This window comes from Cupressus sempervirens, chromosome 8 (assembly GCF_028749045.1).
Source record: "Cupressus sempervirens isolate cs-2001-9-10 chromosome 8, ASM2874904v1, whole genome shotgun sequence".
Taxonomy (NCBI): Eukaryota; Viridiplantae; Streptophyta; class Pinopsida; order Cupressales; family Cupressaceae; genus Cupressus; species Cupressus sempervirens.
Genome location: NC_143125.1, coordinates 742,970,874 through 742,989,740, shown reverse-complemented (window position 1 = coordinate 742,989,740; position 18,867 = coordinate 742,970,874). Strand labels below are relative to the sequence as shown.

General features: G+C 38.3%; 1 protein-coding gene across 2 annotated transcripts in view; it reads right to left on the bottom strand.

Annotated features, from left to right (window-relative positions):
- The window catches only part of LOC149544556 (transmembrane protein-like protein), a 293,089-nt gene that overhangs the window by 117,751 nt on the left and 156,471 nt on the right, over positions 1-18,867 (bottom strand). The gene's annotated exons all lie outside the window — the stretch shown is intronic.

Sequence of the window (18,867 nt, the reverse complement as noted above, 5' to 3'; positions counted from 1 at the left end):
ATAAGTATTCAACAACAATCAAGAATGAAGAACTATGAATCATAAACGCATATGATATATTTCTTATAGCCGACTATAGTCGGGCATATTCATAGTAAAGAAGGAATTTCCTATGAATTACTATGGCATTTAATCATGACCTGAGTTGAGATTGTAGTCGGTCTGGACGTGGCTCCTCCAGTCCTTGGCCGGAACCCTTGCTGGCGAGTTGTTTTATCCACTAATTCTGAGACATGGTATGCAAGGTGTTGGCGGAGCAAGAGAGAGAACAGAATGATACAAGTGCAGACGGAATGGAAGCTTTTGGCTAAGAAAGAGACTCATGGCTTAAAATAAAATTGTAGCAAACATGGAAAGGTTGATACCGCCTTGGTTGATTCACGACTTGCTATAAAGATTTTCCGAGACTCCTCAGCTTCTATCAGTTTCAAAAATGATTAATTAGTTACAACATAATTTCGATTTAAAAAGAAAATGAAGAGGGAGAAGGAACAAGGAGGAATTGACGAGTTTTAAACTTATTTTATTGTTATAATATGCTCTTATATACTTTCATATAATTATATTGATGAGGTGACATCATTAGATTATATTATTAATATTAATTGGTGCCATTTGACTTTTATATTTATGTGTTCGTATTTAAGTGTTTATTATAATAATAAAATAAGAAAATTTAATAATCATTCTTTAAAGGTATGGATTGTATTTTAATTTAGATTATTTTATGTTTTTATTATATTGTTTCCCTAATAGTTCATGCGGTCCCATAATGTAACCTGTGGACAAATCTTCGTATCCTTTCCAAGGGAGTCTTAGGTCATATTTGTGGATCCTGATGATTGAACCAAACGACCGTCCCATTCTGATGATTCCGTTTAACAATGCTTCCCCTCTCTTCAGTCTTCTCCTACAATCACCCAAGCAAAACATTTTCGCCAAAATATTAATTCAAAAATATATTGATCTTTAATTCAATCAAACAACTGCTAGTTATTTAATATCAGTTATAGGTTATTGATCATTTCGTCAATGTCTATAATAACTAACTCATTTCACATGATTATGAAAAGGAATAATTTGTTATCAGTTGGTACAACGTATATAAATAACTAACTTGTTTCACATGATTATGAAAAGAAATAATTCGTTCACAGTTGATACAAGGTATATAAATAACTAACTCATTTCACACGATCAGGAAAAAGAAATAATTCGTTAAACTAACAATTATGATCAAATTAAAAATTAGGGCAAAATTTTGGGATTGCAAAAACCGTCCATTAATAAATGTGATTGCTATCTACCCCAAGGGGGCAATGTTTTTGAGGGTAGTTGATTGTGAAGGGTAGGTAAAGGATGCAAATTTTATTGCCGAACTTATTATTGAATCCATAGAGTCTATGGGAGTTGACAATGTTGTCCAAGTAATAACAAACAATGCTAAAGTTTGTAAGGCTGCAGGTGCTTTGGTAGAAGCATGATATGAGCATATCTTTTGGACACCATGCACTATCCACTCCTTGAACTTGGTGATGAAAGCAATTGCCACCTAGATTGAATGGGTGAAAAAAGTGTATAAGGGTGAGCAGATCCAAAAGTTTGTGACAAACCACCATATGTCACAAGCAATTTTCAGAACTTTCTCCCGCTTGGAATTATTGAAGGTAAATTTTAAACTTTATTTAGCTTCATTTATCATTTTAATTTTTGTGTCATACTTTACATAATTTAATACATATTTTTAAATTTTTGTGTTGTTTACATATTTGATATTTGAAATGTGTTATTATATTAACTTACAATTTGAACTAACATGGTAATAGGTTGCTGAAACAAGGTTTACTTCACACACAGTCATCCTTAGATGACTTGTGAGGGTGAAAGAAGCATTGTGTCAAATAGTTATTAGCAACAAATGGGGTAGATGGAAGCAAGACGATACAGAAAGGGCTAAAACTGTAAAGGATTTGATCTTGAGTGATGATTTTTGAAATAGGGTGAAATATGTATTAGAATTTACCGAGCCCATCATGTCTATGCTTCAATATGCTAACACTGATGAGCCTTGTTTGGGGGACATATATGATGCCATGGACTCCATGCTAGAAAGAATGAAATCAGCGAGTTTAAATTTTTATACAATACTTCATCTTTGTTTATTGACAGATTTTTATTTTTTATTTTCATTAACACTAGATCAAGATAACTTACATGTACATCATTTGACATCCCAAGTCATTCAGAGAAGAGAGTAGGATCTTGAGGATACTTTGTACAATAAGGTGAATAAAATTGTTCTACATCGTTAGAACAACATGACTACACCTTTACACCTCCTAACATATGCACTTTCTCCCAAATATTATAGTGGTGAGATACTCTCTATTCCTGATAGAGTGGCACCATACAGAGATCCTGAAGTTTCTACTGGGTATAAGAGGGCATTAGCAGGCTCTTTAGTGATCTTGATGTGGCATCGAATGTTAGGAGAGAGTTTGTAGATTTTGTCTCAGGTAAAAATGCAGACCCTGATGCAATCAATGACCAAAGTAGAATGGATGCCATTGGATGGTGGTACTTACATGGTCAAAGTTACATGTACCTCCAACCTCTTGCCATTAAGATCTTGTCACAAGTATGTATTTAAGTTTTTTTCCTTCTTATGGCCAATTAGCTTGTCAAATTAGCACTCTTAAATTCCTATTGTATTGTAAAATTACAATTTCTAATTTTTTAAAATTGTGTTGGTTGTCTCTCTAGGTTGCAAGCTCTTTTACTGTTGAGTAGAATTGGAGTACATACTCCTTTATCCACTCAGTGAAGCATAACCGGTTGAGTTCGAAGAAAGCATAGGACTTGGTATTTATTCACAACAACTGGCACCTCTTATCACGCAAGGATCCAGGATATAAGAAGGGACCAGAGAAGTTGTGAGATGTACTACCCGAGACTTCTAACTTGGATATGACTGTCCAAATATATCTAGAATTGCCTTGTGTTGTGAGGTTTTCACACCATCGCCCCAAAAATTTTGGGGACCCCCTTTTTCGGTTACCTTGGCAATTCTTTTGTAGTTGTCCAAAAAAAATTATTTTTTTGAAAACTTTAAGTCTTGGACACCTTACGCTAAAAGGGAGAGGGTTAGATTTATTTTCACCCAGTTTCAACTTGATTTTCCAGAATGACTAGTTTCATCCTTAGGCCGAACAAATTTCAAAGAACAACACTTAACAGGGTAAAATTGTAAATTTTGTATTTAAACAATTTGTTTGAAAATTTGGATATAATTGTATAAATTTGAATAATTTTCAAAAAAAATGAAATTTTTGTTAGATTTAAGTTTTTTGGAAAATCTTGAATTCTTTCGGTGAGAAAATTAATTTGTGATGATGAAATCAAATTGCAAAATCGATTTTAGACTAGAGAAATGATTTTATTTGTGTTAAAAAATTAAAATTGCATAGCAAAATCGATTTGGATTAAATTGCAAAAATTGGCTTTAAATGGATTAAATTTTCCTTAAAGATTTGAAAATATCTAAAGAAATAAAAAAATCAATTTTGGCTAGCCAAAATCTGATTTTTAATAATATATTAATTACTAAATCATCATTAAATGGAAACATTTAATGTCTACAAGGATTTTTTTTTTTTTTTTTGCAGTCTTGGTCTAACCGGCAATTTAACAAAGTAAATTTCATCTTGGCAAAATTAATTTTTGGCTAAACATTTAACTGAGACCAAGTTTGTGCTCTAATTAACGTTTTCTTTCTCCTGGGGTCCCAGTTAAATGTTTAGCCAAAAATTAAAAGCACATTTCTTCTCCCTTGAGCGATTTTGCAAAGGCAGATTGGCATTTTCCTTGGGCGAATTTTTCCAGCTAGGGCAGATTGGCATTGTGTTGGCGATTTTTAAAAATAATTTGGAGATGCTCCCCATGCTTGGCTATTCATTAAGAGCAGATTTACACTCCCCATACTTGGCGATTTCCTTCTAGAGCAGACCTCTCATTATCTAAGTCTGATTTTATTCTAGATGTAGCAATTTTTGTCAAGAAGAACATCCTCCATATTGGGTGAGTTTGATAAAGGAAAAAACTTCCCACTTTTGGGTGATTTTTCAAGGCAGGCTTTCATGGTGTTTGATGATTTTTCCTCTTAGGCGATTTAGATCTGCACTTTCCATTCTTGGCAATTTGTTGTGGCCAAAGAAGACATTTTCAGAATTGCAAAGTTGAGGGGCAGATTTGTTATGGTTCGAGTTTGATTTCATATTTGCTAGAGGGCTGCGATTTTGAAGTCTGATCTTACATCTTCTAGAGGCTACGAGTTTCTCCCAAGGTTGGACAATTTTTTCTTGAAGAAGAAAACAAGGGGTAAAGTTTGATTTTTGTGGTGTGCATGGACAATTTCAAGTGGGCCAAGTTTTGATTTTTCTAGCTAGGGCATCAAGATTTGCAAGAGATTTGAAATTTTTAAGTCTGATCCTAAATTTCAAAAGAAGACTCGGCTATTGGTAAAGGTAACGTCAAATCATTTATAGAGTTGAAAGGGGTCCTTAAGCGGATTTCTTTCTTTTGTTCTTGTCTAGTTTCGTTTCACTTGGTTCTTCTTGTATTCATCATCCACCACTTCATCATCCCATCCTAGATTGAAGATTGGAGATTGATAAGAGTAGAATCCATGATAGGACATTTGAAGAGGCAAAAATAAGCTAGAGCACCCTAGGTTGAAGTTGGGAGATATAAGTGTAGTCCATCCTAAGGTAATGGTGAGGTAAAAATAAGTGGTAGTTCCACCCTAGGTTGAAGATTGGAGATTGATAAGTGTAGTGATAGGACTTGGCGAGGTAGAAATAAGTGTAGAATCCATTGATAGAAAGAAGATTGGAGATTGATAAGGGTAGTCCATATCACTTAGAACGAAGGTGTAGAAATAAGTGTTTAGGATGGTAGATGTTAGTGCAAGCAAGAACCCTAAGGGAACAAATACTAAAAAAGACGAGGATATGATGCCCAAAACAACTTTCTTATAAAAAATGAGGCGAACAACCGATACCAATGTCGATACAGTAAATATGATACAGGTAAAGGACAGACTAAAGGACAATCCCCCATGGCAAAGAAGATATACAGAGGTGGAATTGTACATGTAGCAGCTTTTCCTCCTACTTTGCCTTGCCCAGAATTGATTATGGAGTGCGCATGCAGGTTTAATCTGATTAGTAAATCCATCATTTTTGATGAAGGGAAGAGGGTGTTGGCCAACATTGGCGGACAAGCGATTGAAGAAGCATTTAACATTCCTCGGTACAAGAGCATGACAGTGGTGATGATGGATCAGGTAGCCAACTCATTTCAAGATAACTAGGAGGCTTATTTCATGCATCTAAAACAAGATTGGCTACACAAGGGAAAGAAAGCAGTAACCAGATCATCGAGGCTCACAGTGGCAGATTTCAAATCAGAATATGGCAATCTAATTGTGCTTCTCAGCCAGATTAGGGGCCTAGCTCAAGGTATGTAATTCGAAAATTGAATGTACTTCTTTATTGATGAAATTGAAAAAGGAAAAAGAAGATTTGATTGGGCTAGGATCATAAGTGAGAATCTAGAGTTGCAACTTAGAACCATACAAAACCAAAAGCAATTCTATATGGGATCCTATTTGTTTTATCTAATTGCTAGATTGTATAAAAGTTCGGGACTTAAGGCCTTAGCAGAAATTGGCAGTGGGTCGAGGCAATATTTGGTGCATGAATGCTATCTACAGCTTCATTTGCACAAAAACAAAGATTACAAGATGTTTTGTGATGCATTTGCCATGAAGACAGTAAGGATATTATGAGGGATGCCTGCTAAGAGACTCTCACCCAAAGCAGAAGCAAAGATAAAGAAGTATGAGAGTTGGTTCATCTGATTTCCGCAATTTACATACATTAGAGTAGCAGGAAGCACAGTTTGTCCCAAGAGGCTTCCAAGATACCCACCTAACAAAGTAGTTTTGATGGAATTGACTAGGCAACTTGAGCATTATGATAGAATAATGAGACTCGAAGGTAAGACAGGGATTACCTTCTCATTCAGAATTGGCAATGATAGTTACCCCAATCAGGTCACCCTTGCAGCAGCGAAGAAGGAATTGGAATGGTATCATCTAGGATGACGCAAAGCAAGGCAAGGATTCGATCCTAAGGGTCTTATCAAGGTATCTCATGGAAATGCGTTTAAACTTGTTCCCACTATAGAGAACTTTTGGGCCAATGCCAAGGATGACTTTCATGTGAGAAAGTTAGCTTTCTCAAGATTGTCGATGAACATGATGAGAGATATCAAACGGAGAGGCCTTGATATTCCTGATCAATTGGAAGATAATGGAAATGTGTTGAGAGAAGATTATGATACAGTAGAAGGAACAGAGTTGAATCCAGTAGATTGGGATGATCATCAGGATCCTTCCTTGGAGGTTGTTACAAGAACAGTTGATTTGCATACTGAGTCAGGATACAATGAAAAGTTAAGGAAGTTGCAAAGTCAAAGGATTCCCCTTACTTATGAGAAGATGAAGCCAAAAGAACGTCCATCAGAATCAGTTAGACAAAAGGGTGAAGGACGTAGCCGGCAACAAGAAACAATTAGAAGCAAGAAGAGAGCTTTGGAGGTTGAAAAGGGCAAAGAACATCCGGAACCTCCAGCGAAGAGACAACGTGCAGCACCGTCAAGAGAAAGCATAACTGAGGCCAGAAGCCAAGAGGTCAATTCAAGTGATAAAGGGGCTGCAGTAGAGGTGAGCTTTGATTCAGAGTCAAGTGGTTACAGTGATAGCACTAAGTACTCTCCTCTCTCAGAAGATCAATGTGGCGATGACATGGCAATTGCTAGTGAAGGAGATGGGCCAATTGATATTGAGGCAATAAGTCAGGCACCCGAGGCCGTTGGTGATGCTTTATTAGTTGAACCAAATCGAGATTTGGGAAGATGCATTGCACTACTATGGTTAAGGAAAATGCTTATGCCAAGAGGCGAGGTAGTAACTGCCTAAATAGTGAAAGACATCCAAGGATTAATAGAGAAAGGTGATAGCAAGAACCAAAAACAAATGGCAAAAACGGTAGCAAAGGTAATTAGGAGTGACAATGATGGTCACCAAAAGGTTCAGATTGCTATACCAGCAATCGACAAGGCATTGGATGAGATTGCGGCCCAAGAATATGAGATAGTGGAACATAATTTGAGAAGAAACACAAATGATATCGAATGTGAGGAGATCCAAGAAGGTATAGCTTCAATCAGAGAAAGGTTGAGGAAGGCAAATGAAAGGATCATAAAGTTGGAGGCCGAGAACAAATATTGGAGAGATTGCCAGCCTATCCAATAGTTGCACCAGGCAACCCTTCCTCAAGATAACGGGAGCAACCTAGAAGAGATATTGGCTTAGCTACATGAAGTCAAGGATTGGATTCATGATACAATCCAAGATGGGCTAAATTTCTTGCCTTCCTTTGTCTCAACATTCCGGTCATTAGTGACTGTTAGAAACAAATTCATAATATTTGAAGAGGAGTGGAAGGATTTCCTTCCAGTCAAGGAGTTAGCTATTCCTAGGTTATAGGTGTTCATTGGGCTTCCAGAGACATATTTGGAAAGGGCCAAGTTGGTTGATAAAAGAGGATTGAGTATGGTTGAGTCTTGGTTTGTTGCCTTGACTACTACATTGAGAACACTCGAGGAGATACTGAATGCAGTTGCATAGCACAGCCCAAGCATTGACACTTCCATTTCAACCATGATGAGCGACGTTGGGGTGGCACTTGATTTTGAAGACGTCAGAGAAGAGGACAGTGATGAGACAAGACTTGGATCAAGATTGGATGAGTTAGGAAAGGTTGCTATCAAGAAGAAGCATTTGGGCACCCTTTCCTCCCTCAATGCCTTTATCAGATTTGCAAAAGAGCATGAGGACCATGAGAAGACACTACAGGCAGCAAGCAGCATGATGAAATCGGTTGAGCTCAAGATAAAGCATACACCTTGCCCTTCCATGGAGGAAGTCAACGAAAGGCTAGCTAGGTTCATTGCCTTAGCTAAAAGAATGAAAGAAAAAGAGAGATTTATATTACATCATTTAATGTAAGCCCAAGTGGCAATTTCTCTTTCTTCTAGGGTAGGACAAGTGTCTAATTCTAATTGGCCATCATTTTGGTGCCTTCTCATTGGTTGCTACTTTTCCATTTTTCATTGGTCCATTGACGAGGTGGCATCTTCTCATTGGCTGATGGGGTGGAAACCCTAATTAGGGTTGTCAGGATTCAATCTGGATCGTCGATTTCGCCTCTTTTATCTCTACTGTCGGTTTACATTTTGGCCTCTATATAAGGCCATTTGCTCTCATTTGTAATGGTCGGAGAAAATTGTTGCAAAGATAATGCCAAAAAATCGCTTTTCTTTCTTATTGTTGTGACTTGCATGGTGATTAAGAGCTTTTGGTATTGTTGCATGGTTTCTACTTCCATTAGTTACAATAAGATTTCCTTTAGAGTTGCTAAAATAGATCTCATTTCAAGTTGCTAAGTAAGATTAAGAGTAGATGGATAGTTGTATCGTAGTATTAGTGGATGTTTGATAAGGATTAATAACTAGGCCACTAGCATCCTAGCGGCTTGTTGGGAAGCCTTGTGTGGTAAACTAGTTAATTTTCCTTTGAATCATCACATCTATGGAGGTGGAGCCGATGGTTAACTTTCATTAGATTCGATCCCCGTCCATTTGCTAATCTTTCCATTCATAGGAGTAGGAGTAGAATAGCAAGTAGTTAGGAGTTGGAGTTTTGAAGAGGAAAGTTAGAAAGGTGTAAGTCGTAAGAATATTCACCCTCCATCACTATCACCTTCTCCATCAACATCATCTAGCACTCATACCGAATCACCATTACCATCACCCCAAAATCCAAACTGTCCTTGAAGGAATAATGTAAGCCCACCTACACGATTACCAGCAAATCACATCGATATACTGAGTTAGTATCCACAAGTGTAAGGAACATTGGAGTTATTCTCATGTCACATGAGTATTAACTTTTCAAGAGAGGAATTGTGTGTTTGATACTCTGTATCAGATATTCAATTGCTAATATGTTGTGTGGTATAAAAACTAACATCAACACCTTGCTAGATGTTGAGGAGGACAAGAAGGATGTGGTTGCATATGGGGCTAGTGGAACCGGTTTGGGTTCCAATGATGAGGAAAATGATATAGATGAGGATGAACCCATTGATCCCTCATATTTTGATGACCCATTTGACCCTTGAAGGGCATTTGCATCTTTGATAAACTATGTTTAAACATTTGACATTGACTCATTTATGATTTATCACCATGTTTCAAACTTTATTAAATTATAATTTATTATCTATCAATCTAATGAAGTAGTCTATGTTTTGAAATTGCATTTTGCATTTTAGTACTTCAATGTATGATTTTATTTACAACATTAACATAGATTAATGAGTGAGTATTTAATGTTTCTCTTTGACATTTGGCATTGATCAATAATCAAGTAACATTGATATATTCATACTATGAAATGACTTAGTTTTACAACTATGCAAGTTTTTTTTTTTTTTTTGCATACATACATACATACATATACACTCATGAACCCAAATGGGGAAAAAAAAATTGCCCGAACCCAAACCCTAAATCCGAATCGGCAACTTAGAAATTAAATTTATAAATAGTCAATACCATCCCTTGATAGTGATTGTGAACTAAGATATTCTCACAAACCCTCGCAATAATAGTCCCTCAAGCAAATATTTGTCTAAATAGTTTGCAGGCCGTATTGTATAGCCCTGTATACCCTTGAGAGAAGTCAGGGGTGAAGATAGGATTTGTGCCAAATCCATATTAATGTTGATTAAACTGGTAGATTGATACTCTGCCATTGACTTGGCAATAGTCTTTAGCAGAAGTCAAGAAATTATATCAATCTTAAGTATCTAAACTAATCAATCTTATTAAACAAACATTATCATAAAGAACTAATGACAGTGATTTGGAGGAAATAATGAATAGTTAAGAAGAGGTACGATTAAGGGAAAAATACATCTCTTCACCATCTAAGGATGCAACCATCCAACCTTGCAAGATGTATAAAGGGTATCAAATCCACTTCTCAAATCATCCCTGAAGAATATGAGATCATAAGAAAATACGTTACTCTTCATAAGGAAGAGATAAGGAAAAAATGAATCTTTTACACGACTGGCAAGCATGGTGAAAAAGCAAAGTGTGCTATGAAAATATATATGAATAAATGCCGATCTACCAAATATTATATCTGAACAATATTAAGAAATTAGTGAAGGAAAAGAAGGTCAACAAAGGACCAATCTGGAATAAAAAATTATTAAGGGAAGTCTGCATTAATATTGGCATTGGACATTCTATACAGCAGTTCATGTTTGAACATAATTTGTGGTATACAATATGGTTCACGAGTGTTAATTTAGGAAATACAAATAAGATGAATGTTGAATAAATATAATTGTCCATTATATGCAATAATAATATATATATTTATATATTTACTGTACTGGGTAAAGAAATCAACGTACAGACAATAGATATGAATAGCAGAACTTCTTCTTATTATTCGCATATGCCAAAGACATTACACTATGCTCCCATGATGATTTACAATAATCCCGAAGGGTGTATAAATACTTTTCGAAGAACCTTCCCAAAGGAGTCCGTCGGCCACATACATGTCGCTACATAACAAGAACCTTCCCGAAGGGACCCGTTGACTACATAACAATAACCTTTCCGAAAGGACCCGTCGGCTGATACACAATTTCTAATGACGACATCATCCCCCCCAAAAGAAAAAGTCGTCTCCGGATGACAATTACAAACAAAATACATTAACAGAGTGACTACAACAAAAAATCTGCTTCTGTCACATCACTTCCACATTTATCCCGTTACATCTGTAGCCTCTGCTAACACAATACTATCTCCTCAAGCTGACCTTGATAGCCACGCGTGCTACTTTCTCTATTTCCAACATTGGGTCCACTGAGCTAAGTGTCGTTCAACTGCTTTCTGGATGACCCACTCCTCCCGAGCTCTCTGTTCATCCACCAAGACAGCCTCTCGGCCAACACCTACTTCCAGTGCCTCTGGTACACAGACACTCCATGCCTGCAGTAGCTTCAAGTCTTCTCAACTGGTCACATTTCACGATGATATCTGCAATGACTGCGGGTCCAGGGGGCAACGCCCCCGACGGGGTCAAAGGGCAGTGCCCCTTGCCGCCAAAAGCAAATTAGCACTTCGAAACCCACACAAAACTGCATGAAACACACTATTTCTGTCATTTTCTGTCGATTTTACACTCTTTCTGGCAATCGCTGATGCTTCCCCTTCCCTTTGGTATCCTCCATTACTCATTCTAAGCATGCTTGATTTGTCGACGTCTTTTTTTTTTTAGAGAACCTCCTCCCACCCTCTGCCATGTTACACCAATTCCTTATGCAATAACCTGGAATGCCATTCAACATCTGAATGCAATAACATGCAGAAGCCGTATGCCCAAACCTATAGAATCCATATGCCACATTATGCAAAAACCCTGCACCACAATATGCAAAATCCGCACGACAGATCCCTTCAAAAAACGTTACACCAAAATATGCTAATGCTACACTAAAAAATCCGTACACCAAGGCATATGTCGAGTGCTGAGAATGGAAGCCGTATGCCAAATTGGGATTCAATGTCTTCTTCAAAATCCGTATGACCAACTATATGAATTTCTCCTTCATCTCCGTACGCTAAAGGGAACTCGCCAAAATTCGTATGTTGAAGAGAACTCTCGAAATCCATACGCCGTACTCAGACTTGTTTCCTGTGTTACAATCTTGAAATCTGTATGGTGACTTTACCATAGAGATCCGTACATTGGTTGCTTTAGAAAATCCATATAGTGACCACATTGGAAAATCCATACGATGGTTTTTTTAAAAAAATCCACACAGACTCCCAAATTCCGTACAGCAAATAACATATACATAAGGAAATCCGTACCGCAAGCTTTTTAACAAAGTCGTACGGTAACTTAACCTCCAAAATCCGTATGGTGACTGGCTCCCAGAATCCGTACAATGGTGGTCATTTAAGAAGCCGTACGTTAGCTGGCTTTAAAATCCGTACGGTGGCTTGGGCTAGAAAAGTCGTACGGTGACCTTGACTCAAACTGCTTACTTGGAAATCCGTACAGTTCTTGGTTTCCAAAATCCGTACAGTAGCTTCTTTTCTCTCTTTTTTTTTATAGTAAGTCTCACTTTTGGAACAATTATGTACAATATTTAAATATATACAGTACTTATAGTCTTCTCTTAGTTGTTCGTCCACAGTGGTGCGCTACTTTCATGGCAGACATTCAACTTTGACCTGTTCACTACATTGAACACTTCCTTTCCGTCTAGCATCCATTGTTTTACTGCTCCGTTATCACCCACTTCCCGAATTTGATATGGTCCGACCCACTTAACTTTGAACTTGCCTGGCTTGATCTCATTCTACCCATCATACTTAACACCCATTTCCCCAACTGAAACCTGTTCAGTTTCAAATGCTTATTGTGCCATGCTCTATGCCTGTTCTGTGTCACCTCCGTAGCCCACTCCTGCAACTGTTGCTCATCAAGTTTATTTAAGGTACACGATCTCTCCATCCGGTTTTCCATATCGCCCAGTTTGTTGCCGAAGCTCGATACCATGGACTCCGTCAGCTGCCCCTTCTGGCTGTTAATAACACGTCCACTCCGTACTGCTGCAACTTTTATTAAACCCTTCCGCTTTGTTTCCTATACAAACCGTATGATGTGTCTTCCTTGCTGCTGGCACCTTTCTGCTATATCTGTGGTTCGACGTAATACTTTCTTCCTATGCAATCGTATAGTGGAATCTTTCCTCCATTCGGGTTCATACTGTGTGTTGTTCCCTTCAGCTTCAGTCATACCCACCTTTCCTTCGGCTTCTCTATGTTGCTTCAGACATTCATTTCCTTCTTTGGCTTCTTTGTGTTCCTTCGGACATTCATTTCCTTCTTCTTTCTTACCTTCGTCAACCCTTAACATATTATAGCTTGGAAAGAGTTCGTAGTCCTCTATCTGCTAGTGGTAAAGACCGTTCACTGAATCCAGATTGTCATCTGTCAATCCTCCTTCCAACCGCAAGACTCCCTCTTGATCTGGTTCCATATTCTGTCTCCTTTCATCCTCTTCTTCTTCGGAATCTGACGATAGAGCTTCTTCCCCGACCATTTGAGTGTGTAGATCGATGACGTACTTCCGGCCTTTGCTTTCAAGCGATAAAGTATTTTTCTTCCAATCGTGTTTTGCCTTGGCTTGTATCAGCCACCCCCAGCCCAGAATGGCATCATATCCTCTCCGCTTTAGTGGGATCACGACGAAATCCAACAAGAATGTTTGTGTTCCAATCGTCACTAGTTGTGCTGTCAGGACTTCCAATGGCTTGATTCCATGTTGATCGGCCGTTAGCAGCTAGAATGTAGGCAGCCATAATGTCGGTTGTCCCAACCTTTTCCAGGTGTCTTCAGACATCACATTGACACCAGACCCTCCGTCCACAATCGTTTTCGTCAATACAGTCCCGAGAATTCCCATTTCGATGACTGTCGGATGGCGCCCGGATGAGAGGGCTAATAGCATCGGATCTTCTACACTTGCACCACTTTCCTTTTTGTCCGCTGTACTTGCTCCACTTTCCTGCTCCCTTCCATGTTCTCTTGGTAGTTTAGCAGCGGGAACGATGTTTGTGAATGTCGATCGAAGCTGAGGCATAGTGAGCAACAGATCATTTATCCTGACGGGTACCTCGGCTTGCAATATTTTTTGTACAATGTTCTATTTTGCGCAGTTCTGTACGAAGGTACCAGGCGTGTCCTTCAGGTGTGTCGTTTCTACCTGCGTTGCTTTCTGGATCTCTGCGCGGGCTTCCTCCAGTCTCTTCTTTTCCTCTGTCAAATCAGGGTAGAGCTTTGCCTGTTTTCGAGTGATTGCCAGAACTTCTTCCTCGTCCATCCCGACAATAATCAAGTTTACTCCAGACTTCGGGCACTTAGCATCGTCATGATCGCCAGGTCCACACCATCGGCATAGCAACTTCGGTGTGTTCGCCATTGTGCACTCTCGAGCAAAGTGACCCCACAAATTGCATGTGCAGCATTGGACTATCGGTCGGCCATTCGCATCGTACTGGATTCGACTCCTCCCACCAATATTGTTGTTGCCGCTATTGTTGTTGTTTTGACCGCGCCAATTATTTCTATATCCACCCGATGTAGCACCTTCAGTACTAGTGTTCCCGCTCCCTCCTGACGAGGACGCTTCCTGTATCAGGAACATTTGTTGCAGTGTTCTTGTTTTCAAATTGAAAGGGCATTCCTTTACCGAGTGTCCCATAATCTGGAAAATCTCACAAAATTGATCTTTCGGGCATGATCCCTTCGTATGGCCTTCCTTCTTGCATTCTGTGCACCATAGGTCATTGCCCTTAGTCTCCTTGTTCATGTTTTTGAACTCTTTCATCATCCGAAGCATGTCCTTCTAAAGAGAATGGACTTTCTTGCTGTTGCCTTCATCGTCGCTGCTATCTTCTCCTGAAGGCTCATCGTCATTTGAATCGGATGAGTTGGTCTTCTTCTTCTTCTTTGTCTTCTGTTCACTTTCAAGGTTCAATGCCCGATTGTATGCTTCAGTATATGTCGATAGTGGCACAATCTTCATCATTTTCCGCAGCTTTGGGTGAAGGCCTTCAATGAACCATCTTTTCTGGAGCCCATTTGTCGGCTTATTCTCCATTTTACTGATTAAGTCCTTCAACCTCCTGGCGAAGACCCATACTATTTCATTCTTCTTCTGCTTGGTATTGAATATCTCATTGACTATCTCATTATCATCGCGCAATATTTGAAATTCTGCACAAAACTCCTTTTTAATGTTATCCCAAGTGTTTAATTTTTGCGGATCTGTGTCAGTAAACCAATCAATCGCAACACCTCGTAGGGTGGCTGGAAACTGTCGGACCCATTCGTTCGGATTTGTTATGCCATTCACTCTCCAGATCGTTTCACATGTTTTACAATGTCGAATGGGATCAGCTGCTTCATCACCATCAAATTTAGGCAATTTTTATTTCGGACCTGTCATTATCACTGTATGTTGGGGGTTTTGTTGTGTACCTGCACTGTTCGGAACACCCGCGTTGTTCTGAGCTCCTGCGCTATTTTGAACACCTGCGGTGTTCTGCACACCTGCGCTGTTTTCAGCTCCCGCGTTGTTTTCAACACTCGCGCTGTTTGCAACACCCGCGTTGTTTTCGACTTCCGCGCTATTTTGTGAAGAAGAGGTTTCATCAACCGAAGTTGTTCGTTCCGGAAGTATATCTCAGACGAAGAGGTCACTCCACGCTCGTTCTCCTTCGGCACTTCGAGCCGTGCGAGTCGATCTCCTTCCTTCAGGATTCTCTTCCTGTGGCATATGCAGGTTCAAAAACTCCTCCCTTGCTTCTTCCGCCAAATCGAGCCGCTGTCAAGTCTCTTCCAACAATTTTTCAGTGCTTTTGTGTCCATCGATAACTTGCTGAAATCTCTGTCTGCGTTGAGCCTGTTGTGCCAAAATTAAATTTTCCTGTGTTGCACGTAATTCATCCTTTTCCTTCAACTTATTCTTATTCTTGTTCAACTAATTCGGCATTTAATCTTCATTTGCCTGTCATCGTACCAGGTCCATCGGGCAACGGTGCCAAATGCTTACCGTACTGGGTAAAGAAATCAACGCACAGACAATAGATATGAATAGCATAACTTCTTATTATTCGCATATGCCAAAGACATTACATTATGCTTCCATGATGATTTACAATAATCCCGAAAGGTGTATAAATCCTTTCCAAAGAACCTTCCCAAAGGAGTCCGTCGGCCATATATAACATGTCGCTACATAACAAGAACCTTCCCGAATGGACCCGTCGGTTGATACACAATTTCTACCGACGAAAATATATATATATATATATAAAGAGATGTCAGAATTATATATCTGTTAGGGGTTATTGATATTGAATATATGAATAGCCAATTTCCTAATCTCTCTCTAATGCCTATGCAAGATAAGGTAATTCAGTCACATGACAGGCAGGTCCCAAGATGGGTAATTCCACCATCTTCCACACATCCTCTAGTAGACTGTTTCACATGCCCTAGCATGGTAATTCCACCATCTTCCACTGGGGTTAGCAAAGAGGTAAGAATAAGTTCTAAATATAATAATTGTGGATTGTATTATGAACAATAAATTATCTCTAGCTAAATGATTATGATTAAGGCATTATATTTTCTTAATAATGTTTATTGATGCATTGTAAACAGGCAGTTCCTAGTAGGGAACATTGCATAAGTACACCTATGATTACTGGTTGCAAATTAAGCAGAGACGATGATTGTCCTTCAACCAATCAGACAATGTATGCATCTACATTTGGAGGTTAGATGTATCTAACAGCTGCAATGCCTAACATCATGCCAGCAGTTGGTATGGGAGCACAGTTTCAAGTAGCTCCAAAAGGAAGTCATGTTAATACAATCGAGAAAACACTGAAATATTTAAAGGGAATTGTGGATTTCAGATTGTGGTATCCAAAAGGGGAAGATTTCATGGTTCCAGCATAAACACATGCAGATTGGGCTGGCAGTAGTTATGATAGGAAAAACACCAACAGGGTTGCACTCTATCTTTGAAACTGCCTTATATCTTGGCTGAGCAAGAAACAAGCATCAGTTACACTATCTTCAGCAGATGCAGAATATATTGCAGCAGCAGCATGTTGAACACAATTTCCATGGATCAAATAGCAACTGAAAGACATCAAGGTTGAGTATAAGAATGACATCCCCATAGTCTATGATAATACAAGTGCCATCAACATATTGAAGAATCCTATTATGCAGTCAGGGACAAAATATTCTGATTAAATATCATTTCTCAAGGAAAGAGAAAAGTTGGAGTATGTTGCTACTAAGGTGTAGATTGCAGATATCTTCATAAAGCCTCTTCTAAAAGAGACTTTTGAGTACCTAATGGAGAAATTGGGAGTAATGTCACTCTTATTGATTCACTAAGTTCTTCAAGGAAACCATCAATCACAGGGGATTAATTATTATTCAATTAGCTTTAGATACCCTTTACCATTGATGTCAGAGAGAAAGAAATTAAGGCTGAGCACTACAGTGAGGGCAGTAGTTGTGTCAGCCTATTGCATTCCGAAGATTTTATTTACAGGGTTACCATCAATGACAAAAGGGGAAATTGTTGGATTTTTTTGCTAGTAATATCAAAGAACTATGATTAAGGTGTTTCTTACAAGAATTTAGGAGCAAATACTAACAAGGAGCAAAGAGGTTATGAATAAGGAGCAGAGATGAATACGACGAACAAATATGAAGGAGGAACATAAAGGTTATGAATAAGGAGCAAAGATAAATATGAGGGGCAGATATATCATAAAAACAAATCCATGCAATTTTTTATAGACAACCTTAAGGACGACCAGCTTTAGTACTTTTCAATGCAATAAAATTAAAAAAATTATATTTATGCTAAGTTGGCCCACATCAGATTTTGAGCACCCATTTCTTTGGTGGTGTTTTAAAACAAAATAAAAACCTTGGTTTGCGTCAGCCCCATAGTATTTTTGGCACCCAAATTCAGGAACGAAAACATTAAATAAGAGTGCTCGCAAAGATGTTTCAAATTTTGATCCCTCAACTCATTGCAAATAATTCTAATTTTAGAGCAGATTTGCTTGTCTATGAAGGGCAGAAAGAAAGGTTTATTGCAGCAATCATTCATTATATTTTTGAGAAGATTTATGAAGACATGATAGTGAAGATATTCAAGGCAATATCATGAAGATAGTGTGAAGGAACATTTCAGATTTCTGAGCATATATTTGGAGATTATGTTGTAGATCTGAGTGAGGGTTTGAGAGCAGAAAAGACAGATTTATGTGAAGTTGTAGGCAGATTTTGAAGGCCTCAAAGGGATATATAGGGAAGATCCAAAACATCATAATCACTATGTTTTCAAAGGTTAGGGCCTTCTAGTTCGCAAGTTCAAGAGGTTGGAGCTTCTCACTCAAAGAGATTGGTGTCTCCTACTAAGTTGGTGCTTAATGAAAGGGATTGATGTCTCTTGTGGGTTAGTGTCTACAAAGTTGTACAACATTTTCTATAAAAAACAATATTCTACACCCCTGTAAGAAGTTGTAAGAAGTTCTCATGAATCAGTCTGAAGAACCTTCGTACCATTTTTCTTCATCAGTTTAGAACAAAACAATGTCTATAATGAATATGTTAAAGATTACTTGCAAATACATACAACTTAAATGTTGGAGAGGACAAAGACTAATTTTTCACAAAGCAGTAAAGGGCATCTATTATTGTGGGATGAAAAATCACTTGGCCTATTAGTTGCAAACTTGACAAAAGTAATCCCTTCAACAATATTACAGTGAATAGATTTAACGAAAAATAAAATTTGGTGACAAGTTACAGGCTTTGAAATGCAAGACAGTCAGTCACCTGCAATAATAATATATACCATAAACTAGAAGAAAATATCAAATCAAGCAATCACTATATATTAGCTGAAGTTAATATAAATAAAACAGTAAACTGGACTTGAAGTCACACTGTGATAATCGTGTATCTCCCTCACAAATTGGGTCTGGATTTAGCAAGAATGTTCACGTCCCCTGAATATCTAATTAATATGTTCAA